This window comes from Lutjanus erythropterus, chromosome 19, assembly GCF_056507025.1.
Source record: "Lutjanus erythropterus isolate fLutEry1 chromosome 19, fLutEry1.hap2, whole genome shotgun sequence".
Taxonomy (NCBI): domain Eukaryota; kingdom Metazoa; phylum Chordata; class Actinopteri; order Lutjaniformes; family Lutjanidae; genus Lutjanus; species Lutjanus erythropterus.
In genome coordinates this window covers 33,305,001-33,316,400 of record NC_139335.1, presented here as the reverse complement: position 1 = coordinate 33,316,400, position 11,400 = coordinate 33,305,001, and positions in this window count along the sequence as shown.

Here is an 11,400-nt window from a genome sequence, read left to right as displayed (position 1 = left end):
GTAAAAACATACAAATAATCCATTCATTATTATACCTTACAATATATATTTATATTACAACTGTAATACATATCACCAGATATTACATTTATGTTACATACAATGTACATAATGTATATTTTTTTAATTTTATTTATTTTACCTTTGTTTAACCACAAAGTCCCATTGAGAAAAATCTCTTTTTTACAAGAGAGGCCTGGCCGAGGTAACAGTCAGTCACAGCATATTAAAATGTAACAAATACAACATATTAAACAAAAATACACAATAAAACAACAGCAGTATTCAAATATAGTGGACTCAATAAAAACAAGCACGTCTCCATCACCATATTTTTTATAGTACACTTAAATGTATCAGTGGATACAAGTGTATGTAATTTAAGATCTTTTTGTAGATTGTTCCACTCCCATGGTGCAGATTAGGAGCGTGCAGTTTTCCCCTGGTCAGTTAAAACCCGGGGTACATTAAAAAACCACCTGGAGGAGCATAGCTGGTAAGAACCAGAGCTGATACAGAGGAGGCTGGAAGTTTGATCAGTATCACTTTATAGATAAAGACTATGACATTATTCTTGTGTTGCTCTCTCACACAACTAAGTGGAAGTGTACACAATATAGTCTAAGTCAAATCATTCAAAGGGACATACATGAGGGGGATCTGGTATATTATTTACCTTATAAGAGTTCCTGAAGTGTCTACCAACTTAGCAAATGGGGAAAGAACATTAAAAACCAGGTTCTATCTGAATACAGCCTGCTACTCTAATAGAACAAGTCTTGATTTAAAAATAAATCAAACCTGCAAACTGCAACAGCCTCTGATGTTACACGTCATTTTTACTGGTTCATAGTTGAAGACATCTGAAGGCAGACATCTCTATGGCTGATATCTCTACACTCTGTAACTCACCAACAAAATCTAAATGTATAAATAGCAGTACAGACCAGTGGGAATATATTTTTGATTTTAGGCGTGAATAGTCCCTTTAGTAAACTATTAAGCTGTATTACTATGTGGTTTCATCTGATGTGCTTCATTCGTTGGGGGCAGAAGTTCAGTCTGTAAGGACCGTGGGAACCGAAGGGTCACAAGTTCAAGTCCCACACACACCAAAGTATGGAGTGTGGACTGGTAGCTGGAGAGGTGCCAGTTCACCTCCTGGGCACTGCCAAGACGTCCTTGAGCAAGTCACCGAACTCCTAACTGCTCAGGACACCCCCTCACTCTGACATCTCTCTGATGCATGTCTATAAGTCTTGTTTGTGCGTGTGTGTGTGTGTGTGTGTGTGTGTGTTAATTACAACAGAGTGAAAAAATGTAATTTACCCTCAGGGATTAACAAAGTATGTCTTCTTCTTCTCATGTACAATCATATTTTATGATCATCAAGTATTTTTGCTTCCACCACCTTGCATAGAAGGTAAATCTGATGAAAAAACATTGTTGTATAACTCTGAAGCAGTAAAACTGACTGGTAACATCAGAGGCTGTTGCATTTCAAAACTGTCTGGTCAGTGTGAATGTCACTCAGCCTTAATAAAGGTTAAAAACCATCCTCAAACATTTCCTCTGTAGAACACTCCTGCTGTCACCTCTGCTAATTTTTTCAACCTTTCATTTTGTAGCCAGGTAGTTTTTCTTTTCATCCCCTCCATATCCACCCCATCAGAGTGGAGGAGGAAAGCCATCTATTAATGAACAAATTGGAATTGTCATTAGGCTGGCTGTGCAGGGAGATGGGCCTTTTGGAAATAAAAGAAAATCCTGCTTAATTAATGGTGACATCAATCATGGTTTGGCCTGATTGGCTAAGAGGCGGTCCATCTCCTGTCTGATTTATAGGCAGGACATGAGAGGGAGAGGTGAAGTGATGACAGAGTTACAGAGGAAGAATTAGGGGGAGTAAAGAGTGAGATATAAATAGAATCTTCAAAGTTTGGTCCTTTGTTACTTCATGTGCGAGTTATTTTTTTTTTAATACAAACTTTAATACAAACCCATGGGCACAACGCCTTTCTATGCTGCATTAGAGAAGTACAGTGTCCATCAAATATATGCATCCACACTGTGTGATCCAAAAGATGTTCAGGTGTTAATGTCAGCTTATGCTACACCGTAGTTAGTAATGTCAGGTAAATTTAAATGTAAAGTTGAGGCAGAGAGAGATGAGTGATGGGAGAGTGAATATATTTCTGCTCAGTAAAGATAAGCCACGGCAATACAGGTAAGTCTTCTTTGTAATAAGGCAGCAGCGGTGCTAAAGGGATGAAATTTACGGCTGCGCTTTTGGCATCAAACATGGAGCCAGTTTTGCTGCTTAAGCCACCAAGAAAAGCAACAAAAAGTCCAAGAAAAAGGCAGCTTGTGTTCTCATCAGAATATGTTGGCAAAAGTTACCGCAAAAAAATGATGCAGAAATGAAAACTTGTTTTATTGTAGCTGAAGATGTTTTTAGAGGGTGCAGTTTGAAGTAGTGCATGCTGAAGGTGTGTGAAGATGTGTGCCCTGACCACATTTTTAAAATAAACTGCATGATAGTTGTATGCTTGAATGTCTGCTTGCCATAATTTTTCCTAGACCTTTGCTGTCAGAGCTAGTTATTATTAAGTTATTACTAAAACTAATAATAAAATTCATATAGTCCCATGTTTACAACTGCTCCTGTGAGGGCATCCATGATGTTGATATGGTCCTGGTCTGAGGAGTAAACTCTTCACAAGTCTACACACATAATAAATCACAAATATTCATTTTAAACACACGTGGATCTTGCTTATCAATTTGTTATCATATTTTCTTTTGTTTACATTCATTTATGTTTTTTATGAACAAAATCTACTCTCTTTTCTTTGAGAGTCAGGATTTTCAGTGTGTGCATTTGTGTACTGAAGACTATGGCATACCCACTGAAACAAATGAGAGCAAAGCAAAGTGCAATTTAAATAAATAAATAAATTAATAAAATAAAAAAATATGTATGTGGCTCAACAAGTGTTTTTGGTGGAAGTTGCAGTTTTTTGGAGATATCAGCTCTGGTATTGTCTGCCTTCTCTCCAATATAAAGGAACTAGATGGCACTCTGTTTGTGGAGCCCTCAGACCAATGTCAAGTGCCATCTAGTTCCTGTCCTTCATGTCTATGGCCAATATCTCAAAGACTCTACAACTCACATCAAAAAAGTCTAAATGGATAAATAGTACTACAGGTAAGAGGAAAAATATGTATTTATAATTTCTGGATAGGCCGTCTCTTTGATGACAAATGCAGAGTGCAGAGGTCAAATGTTAACACTGAATGTCCAAAAATAATACGCTCACTTGTCCAGTCACCAACACAGCACACTAAAATGACTGCACATGATTTGTGTGATTTTCTTCTCAGCCTTTGCATGCAGAGCCAAGAATGACAGGAGATACCTTCACATCTACATCCCATGTCACTGGGTGAAGTATAATCTTAGAAATAAACAGGTCCAGAAAGGTTTTTCCTGAAAGGCTGAGGGTCTTTGTCAAGGGTCCTAGGAGCCCTTTTCATCCAAAGAAGCCTTTTTGAAAGAAAGTTTCATCAAGGGTTCTTTGTAACATAATATAAAGTTGTTCACAGGAGAAGGCCTTGGGTGGGTTCTGGATAAAACTGTTGGAATATAAAGGGGTTCTTGGTAGAACATCCGGAGTAGGTTCATGTTGGCAGCCTCTAAAAGTGTAAAAATTCTGGACAGAATCTCAGAGAGAGTTGTTGAATTCCAGGAAGAACTCTTTATTCAAGGGCTGGCTGTACCATAATATCAACTTCAGATCCTTCCAAACGTTAGCTGTGCAAATGTTTTATGAGGAAAGAAATGCATTCAAGAAATTTTGCCAGGCATCAAGGATACACACTTTGTTTTGGTGAGAAACACATAAAGAAAAAATTTTGCCCATTTTATTTTTAAGTGTTGTTTGTGTCTACTGTTTTACCAACCCAGTTTAGCTTGGGAAAATTACAGGCAGGAACAATTTGTTTTGCCAGCAGTAGTGCCAAGATGGTGACCACAGTGTCCGCTGAACAGCAGCTCCCCTGAGAAGAGCCACAGCAACCCGGGTAAAAACTACATCTCACAACCCGCTGAGCTCTGCTGCTGGCTGTTTGTTTTACAAACCAACCACAAGAAAAAACACAGACACAACCAGAGCTACACATAATCCAGCCTCTATTCTTGATTGTAACTGTTAACTCACTCCAAATGAATGTTTATTAACATTTGCCATCACTCAACACTCTGAAAAAAAAAAAAAAAAGTTCATGAAATTCAGCACCAAAAGTGGACATTTTCATCTGATTTTTAAAGGTGTAGTCTCTGATTGGCTGTCGTATGCTGCATCATGTGGAAGTAGGTGTGGTTTTGTCTAAACTGTGGTGGAAAAAACATTAGACATGTGATGGCCAAGTATTTGGTTGCTTAACCCAAACATTAACCATATTGTATTTGCCATAGCTAAAATTCTTGTAAATATTTGAGAGAGCAAAGTTGTGAATGGTGTTGTCACTGAATGTCAAATATCGATTATCTTGTCTGCTGATAGGGTTGGCTCATCATGGCTGAGTAAACTCAAGACATGACTTTCACAGGATGCTGAGTGATCCTCTATAGCTGGCATTTTGTTCTTTCCACCTCAGAGATCTGAAAGGCTCAGGAGGGTGAGCATATCATCCACTGATCACAGGCTCGACCACCTCCTCCAGTCCACACATCAAAGTGTGTGCATGCATGGGTGAATGAGTGGCATAGACCTTGTAAAGTGCTTTCAATAAAATTGCTGCATAAATATAGTCATTTAAAATAATGAAACAAAGAGTACCTGTTAATAAAAAGGCATTTGTGTTTAATTATCTGCATTTAAAGTCAAACTGTGTTCGTGCCAGAAAAATCCAGGTGATATATTCCAGTCAAACAAATTTACAATCACAGAAAAAACCTTCAAACATATTAGACAATGAATTAAATTAATCACACACAAAAATGTAGTTTTTAGAATAATTTGGGCATATCACTTGAGACTAACAGACCAAGTTCTTTGCAAAAGTGACAAAAGTTTCCATGCTAACTCCTGTGGGATGGAAGGGGTGTATTTTGAAACAGAAGAAGAGAAGGAAGCTAAATGAAGAGTAAAATGGGAAAATTGAGCTGAGACAGTACAGCAGACAACAGTAGTCCCACTCCTGAGCACCAGAGGGACACATGTGACACCAGAGGAAAGACAGGATGTGTGATATTAATTAGCAAGATGAAAAAATGAAACAAATAAAAAAGGAGTGTTTATTTGTATCATTTCCAGTCAGTCATGTACAGAGGTGCCAGCAGATGTAGCTGTATGGACAGTTCATAATAAAAACTTCTGAGAAGTCCATTCCTTTGAAATCTGAGTGTCTCTGATAGTCACTTGTGTGAGGTCACCAGAGGTCAGCTGCCTGAGGTCTGCAGAGGTCAGAGGTCATCTCTTAGTCAGTTTAGTTGAAGTCAGCCATACAGGTGTTTGAACTGAAACACTACACTTCCTGTTTCAACCACTTTCTCCCCAGCTTCCACATTCACCAAGTGCTTGAGCTTTTAGGGCACATATACATATATTTGAAATACTGTAGATTGCTAAAGAGCCAAGACATCCCACTCCTCAGCTACGATTTCCAGACCTTACCAGGGTATCCTGAGTTGTTATTAAGCCAGATGACATATATAATCTCTCCAGCATGTTCAGGGTCCTAAGATGTTCTGAAAACCTCCAAAAGAGGCACCCTGGTCAGATGTCTGAACCTCCTCAAATCGTTCTTTTCAACACAAAGGACCAGCAGAACAGCTGTACACCAAGATCCCTCTGGATGTCAGAGCTCCTTACCCCATCTTCAAGGGTGAGCCAAGACATCCACATCAACTGCTTGTACACAAGATCTCTTTCTTTTGGTTACTACCCAAATGTTATGTCAGGAACTCACTTCCAACCCCAAGGAAGCAATCCATCTATTTCTGTAAGATGACTATGACTCTAGATTTGGAGGTGCTGACTCTGCACTTCACATTTGACTGCAGATCACTGCAGTGCATGCTGATGGTCATAGTCTGTTAAAGCCAACATAAAGACGTTCCTTAACCATAAGTACCTCAACAACTGAAATTGTAACCCTTCTGGCCTCTCGTACCCATCTTCTGCTTAGGCTTGATGGCCTCCTTCATTGCCGGAGTCCACCAGCAGGTCCTCAGTTTGCCGAGGTACGAAGGACCTTCTGACCACAACCTCTAGCCTCCACAATGGAGGCTTTGAACATGGCCCACTGGTAATCTGTCTCCCAAACTCTTGCAAAATGTTTGGTTGAAGATGGGTGGACTGCTCACAGGACTACATGGTGAATCATTGAATCAATCATTTTGTTTGAAATGATTTCAGCAACCTGACACTATGGTTTGTTACACAGAACCATCTGGGAAGTTGTCCTGAGAAACTGTTTGGAAAAGGGCAGACACTTTTACAAAACATTTGGCAGGTGATTGGATGAAGCATCAGTCTTTTACATCAAATACGAGCAAACTTCAACCATTCAGATCAAGCTCTTGCCAAAGTCGGTCAGGAGAAGAGTGAAAATATCTTTTCAATGGAGAAAAGCTTTCAGTATTGTTCTTTGCTCCTCTTACAATGAAGAAATACTGTCCAATTCTGATATAACTGATACTATGGCTGACGTCAAACCTAAAACCACACCCATAGCTGGTATTAGTCCCTCCTAGGATGCTGATTTGACTGCACCCCTTTTTGTGTGGACACAAATAGATAATTTAAAGCCTGGCAAGATGAATTCTCACATGATCTTGCAAATCCAGCTGCCTTGCAGTATAAAGATTTCTTTTTTGTTTGAGTTTTGTTGTGTTGAACAATTATCTTATAATGCATTAACGGGATTAATGAACTTTTGAAATGTTTAGAAATATTAAAAATAAATCACGTCGTGTGGGATTGATGCAAATACTTAAGATTATTGAATGCTAAACGAAAAATATCTTCACTAACATAAAAAGAGTCTGCAGTTGAATTTTCTAATCTTTTTTTTTTTGTTGTTGTTGTTGTTATTGTAACTGATCCAAGAACAGCCTCTACACTGAACTGATGTCTTGTATTGGCAGGAGAGAGGCACAAGAGGCAGAAACAGACAAGTTTATGGAGAGGAGAAAATTGAATTACACAGACACACACACTCTCACACACACATGCAAGTTTAGCACATGTCAGTTCTAGCTCCCATCCCACAGGCAGTGATGAAGGGCTGTGTGTGTGTGTGTGTGTGTGTGTGTGTGTGTGTGTGTGTGTGTGTGTGTGTGTGTGTGTGTGTGTGTGTATTCATTTGTCTCCCTCCAGCTAGCAAGTAAGCCGTCCAAAACACAACCTGCTGTTTGGACAATACACCCCGATGGCAGGCTGTAAAACAATTGTGTGTTTGTGGGTGGATGTGCGTGTTACTTTGTTTTCTCTGTGTCACTTTAATGTGTGTTTGTGTGGTTTCTTCCTTTACTATGTAACTTTTCATTTAGAGGCTTTAATGTTACCTGACTCATGTGGACACTCAACAGATCTGGCTAGAGGAAAAAAAAACACTTTTTATACATTTTACTGATCTTGATGTTGATGGTCTCTACAATTGAGTTCCTGAATTTAAAGGATCAGTCTGCAAGATTTTAGTGGCATCCAACAATGAGCGTGCAGATTGCAAGCGCCTTGCCTCAATGTCAGCCAAAAAGAGTTTGATTTGTGGTGCAACATGGCGGCCTCCAAATGATAACAGATATAACATCTGTGTTAATTTTGGAACCTGAAACTGATCTAATTTGTAGACTAGTTTTCATCAGTGAAAGTTAGAGGGAAAAAGCAAAGTGCTCCTGTTTATACTACACTCTAATACAACAGGCTCACCCTCCTTGATGTCGTTCTCCAACTGTGTCTGAACAGAGCAGCTACCACACTGTTGTACTAGTACACTCGCTACACGTGCCCTCCACTGAGGAGCTCAGAAACTGGATTCACTCACCCATACAAAAAACTTCCAGGGTCTCAGTTTAGCTTAAAACCAACAAATAACATTTTTTTAGTTTAATCTTTTAAGATTTACAGAATGATCATTGACCACAAATATTAATCTTTCCTACCAATAGCCTATAATAACAAAACTGAAAGAGATAATAACTGAGACTAATTGAGGATGACATTAACTGTAAGTGACGTTGACTGAAACTGACTTTCATCTAAAGTTAAATTAACCGAAAGTGACTTTAACTGAAATGTATCTTAATATCAAAGTAAAGGTGATAATGTTAGAGTAACTTTAGCTTAGCTTAAATGTAAATGTTAAAAGTAGCCAAAAGTGACTTTAACTGAAATGTATCTTAATATCAAAGTGAAGGTGATAATATTGGACTAACCTGAGCTTAACTTAAATGTAAATGTTAAAAGTAACTGAAAGTGACATGAACTGAAAATAACATTAGTTGGAGGTAACGTTAAGTAAAAGTAGTATCATTAACCGAAAACATTTATGAAAGTAAAGTTTACAAAAGTAATGTTTACAAAGTTAACATTTATGAAGATAACATTTATGTAAAGTGTTGTTAACTTAAAGTTTTCAATGTATTAAATGAAAGTGACATAAACTGAAAGTGACCTTGGCTGAAACTAACTTAAATCTAAGGCTAGTTAACCAAAAGTATTAACTGAAATTTAACATTTATACCACAGTGAACATGATTATAGTAGATTAAATTAGCTTAGCTTAAATGTAATTGTTAAATGTAACTGAAAGTAACATTAGTTGGAGGTAATGTTAACTGAAACCGTTAACCAAAAGTAACATTTACTAAAGTAATGTTTTATGGATAGAGTTGGTAACATAAAGGAATGTTTACTTAAAGTGATGTTAAAAAAGGTGACATAAGCTGAAAGTGATGCTGACTGCAGCTAACTTTAACCTAAAATAATTTAACAGAAAGTAATTTTAACTGGAATGTAACATTAATATTGCAGTGAGCGTAATAATGGTAAATTAACATTAGCTTAGCTTAAATATCAGTGTTGGCCTGCTTGTTTTCATGGATTGTTCTGACTGACTGGTTGGTGCTTGTCTAATTTTTAGTGGGATTTAATTGATTTAGGCCAAAAAATCTGTTTATCTTTTCCACTAACGTTAGCTAACATTACTGGCAGACATATATTAGCTAAATGCAAGATACTGCTTATCAGTGCAGCAGGTCAAGAAGCTCAATTCACTTCAAGTCCACCCTCACCAAAAAAATGAGCACCTTATTACAACCCACATTTACATTTTGATGGGTGGCAACCTCTACTGGGTGTAGTAATATTGACAGAAGTCAGGTCATGTAGCATATGTGTTGAAAACTGCTGGACTATTTGCAAATACAGTTCCAACTTTTTTTGAAACATGTTGCAGGCATCAAAGTGTATATTTACAAAAAACAATAAAGTTGATCAGTTTGAATATTAAATATTGTATCTTTGCACTGCATTCAGTTGAATAAAAGTCTAAAATAATTTACAGATCCTTGCATTTAGTTTTTATTTACGTTTTACACATCATCCCAACTTTTTTGGAATTGGAGTTGTATATGTCTTTTGGCAAACAGCCTGTTCTGCCATTTAAGTTTTGTGCAGGATGTTAAAAAACACAGCTCATTTTCACTTTTTATTAAGTTTTTGTTCTGTTTTATTTACTTTTTTCTTTTATTCATTTCGGTTTTCTTTTTCTTTTTTAACAAGTCAGGTCACCTGGCATTTTATTTATTACAACATATAATATTATTTATATTACTATTATTCTTTACATTTTATTAATCATTTTGTTTATTTATTTTATTTTTTCATTTGTACTTTTATATTTCTTTATTTTTAGTATTTTTTATGTTATAATTATTTTATTATTATTTACGTTTTATTTTAGCAGCAGGTGGAATCTTGTTCATCTGTTTTGCTCTCTTTTTCTTTGTGTTTTCCTCTCCCTCGCCTCTCCTCCTTGTTGGTTTTTCCTTCCCTCCATTTCTCTGATAATAAATGGAGTGTAATTCCACTGGTACCTCTCTCGCTGTTATCTCTCCACTTCATCCACCACTCTCTGGTGCCTCAATCACTCACTCGTCCCTCCCTCCCTGCTCTCTTCTCTCTCTCTCTCTCTCTTTGCCTTGTTTTTCAGTCTGTCCAGTCCTCCTCACCGTCATCTCAGTTTCATCCATCTCTCTCTTTGGCTCCCTTCGTCATTTTAAACCTTGTCTGCCTTTCTCTCTCCTGTCTTTCCTAAATTTATATCTTTTTCTTTTCTTTCATATGTTCTTTTTCTGTACTGCTTTGCAGTTTCTTCTTTTTCTTGTGAAAAAAGAAGTTTTCTTCTTTTCAAATCATCAAAAGACAAAAAAAATCTACAGACTTTACAATTCCTCTATGTTTAATAATTGTTAACATTTTTAAAATTGTCTTCTTACCTCTCTTATTCCCTTTTTTTTGTGTCCTTTGCATTTTTCTCTTCTCCCCTGCTCCTCTCATCCTTTTCCCGTCCGTATTAATGTCAGCTGAGAGGCTCAGTCTGGAACTGATAGCATCTCTATTGAAGCTCCAACCAGAACCCTGTCAACCTTTTCTCTTTTATTCTCTCCTCTAATGGTGCTTTTTGTGTTTTCTTTGGGTTATGTTCTGTCTCCTGTACCTCCTTTCCTGTCTGACTTCTACACCCTGTCACTATAAAACTGTCACGATGCTCATAAGACGGCAGGCCAGGCCTCTCTGATCTCCTTTACCCTCTTGACAACACACGCTCAAATGGCTGGAAAAATATTCAACCAGGTAGGCTCCGTCCAGCATTAGACCACCCAGAAAAGTTCTACTTGCCACTGAAATATTTCTGTAGACCATGACATTGTGTTATTGGTTACACATAAGGTTTCACTTGGCATAACAACAAATTATTAAAAGCTCCAAATTTGCAATTCACCAAACAACAGCTCCTCAGAATATTAAAGTGTTTTACAGTGATATTACAGTCGTTTCAAGGCATAAAATAAGGACTTTTGTACCTTTTCTTTCTTAAATTCAAAATTATGGGTATAAAAGTTACAGCAGTTTCTTCTGAGAAAAAGTATCACTCTCACCTCCCACCCTACAATCCAAGCCCTTTGAATATATGTTAAAGGACCAGTACGTAGGATTTACTGACATCTAGCCAAGAGATTGCAAACACGTCGCCTCACTCTAACCTTCAAAAGGTGCAGGAAAACTGAAAACCTAAGGTTGTGGTACAACAGGACCCACAGTGAAGTGTAGTATAAAGGGCTCATTCTAAGGTACAATAAACAATGATTCTTATTTTAGGTGATTACAC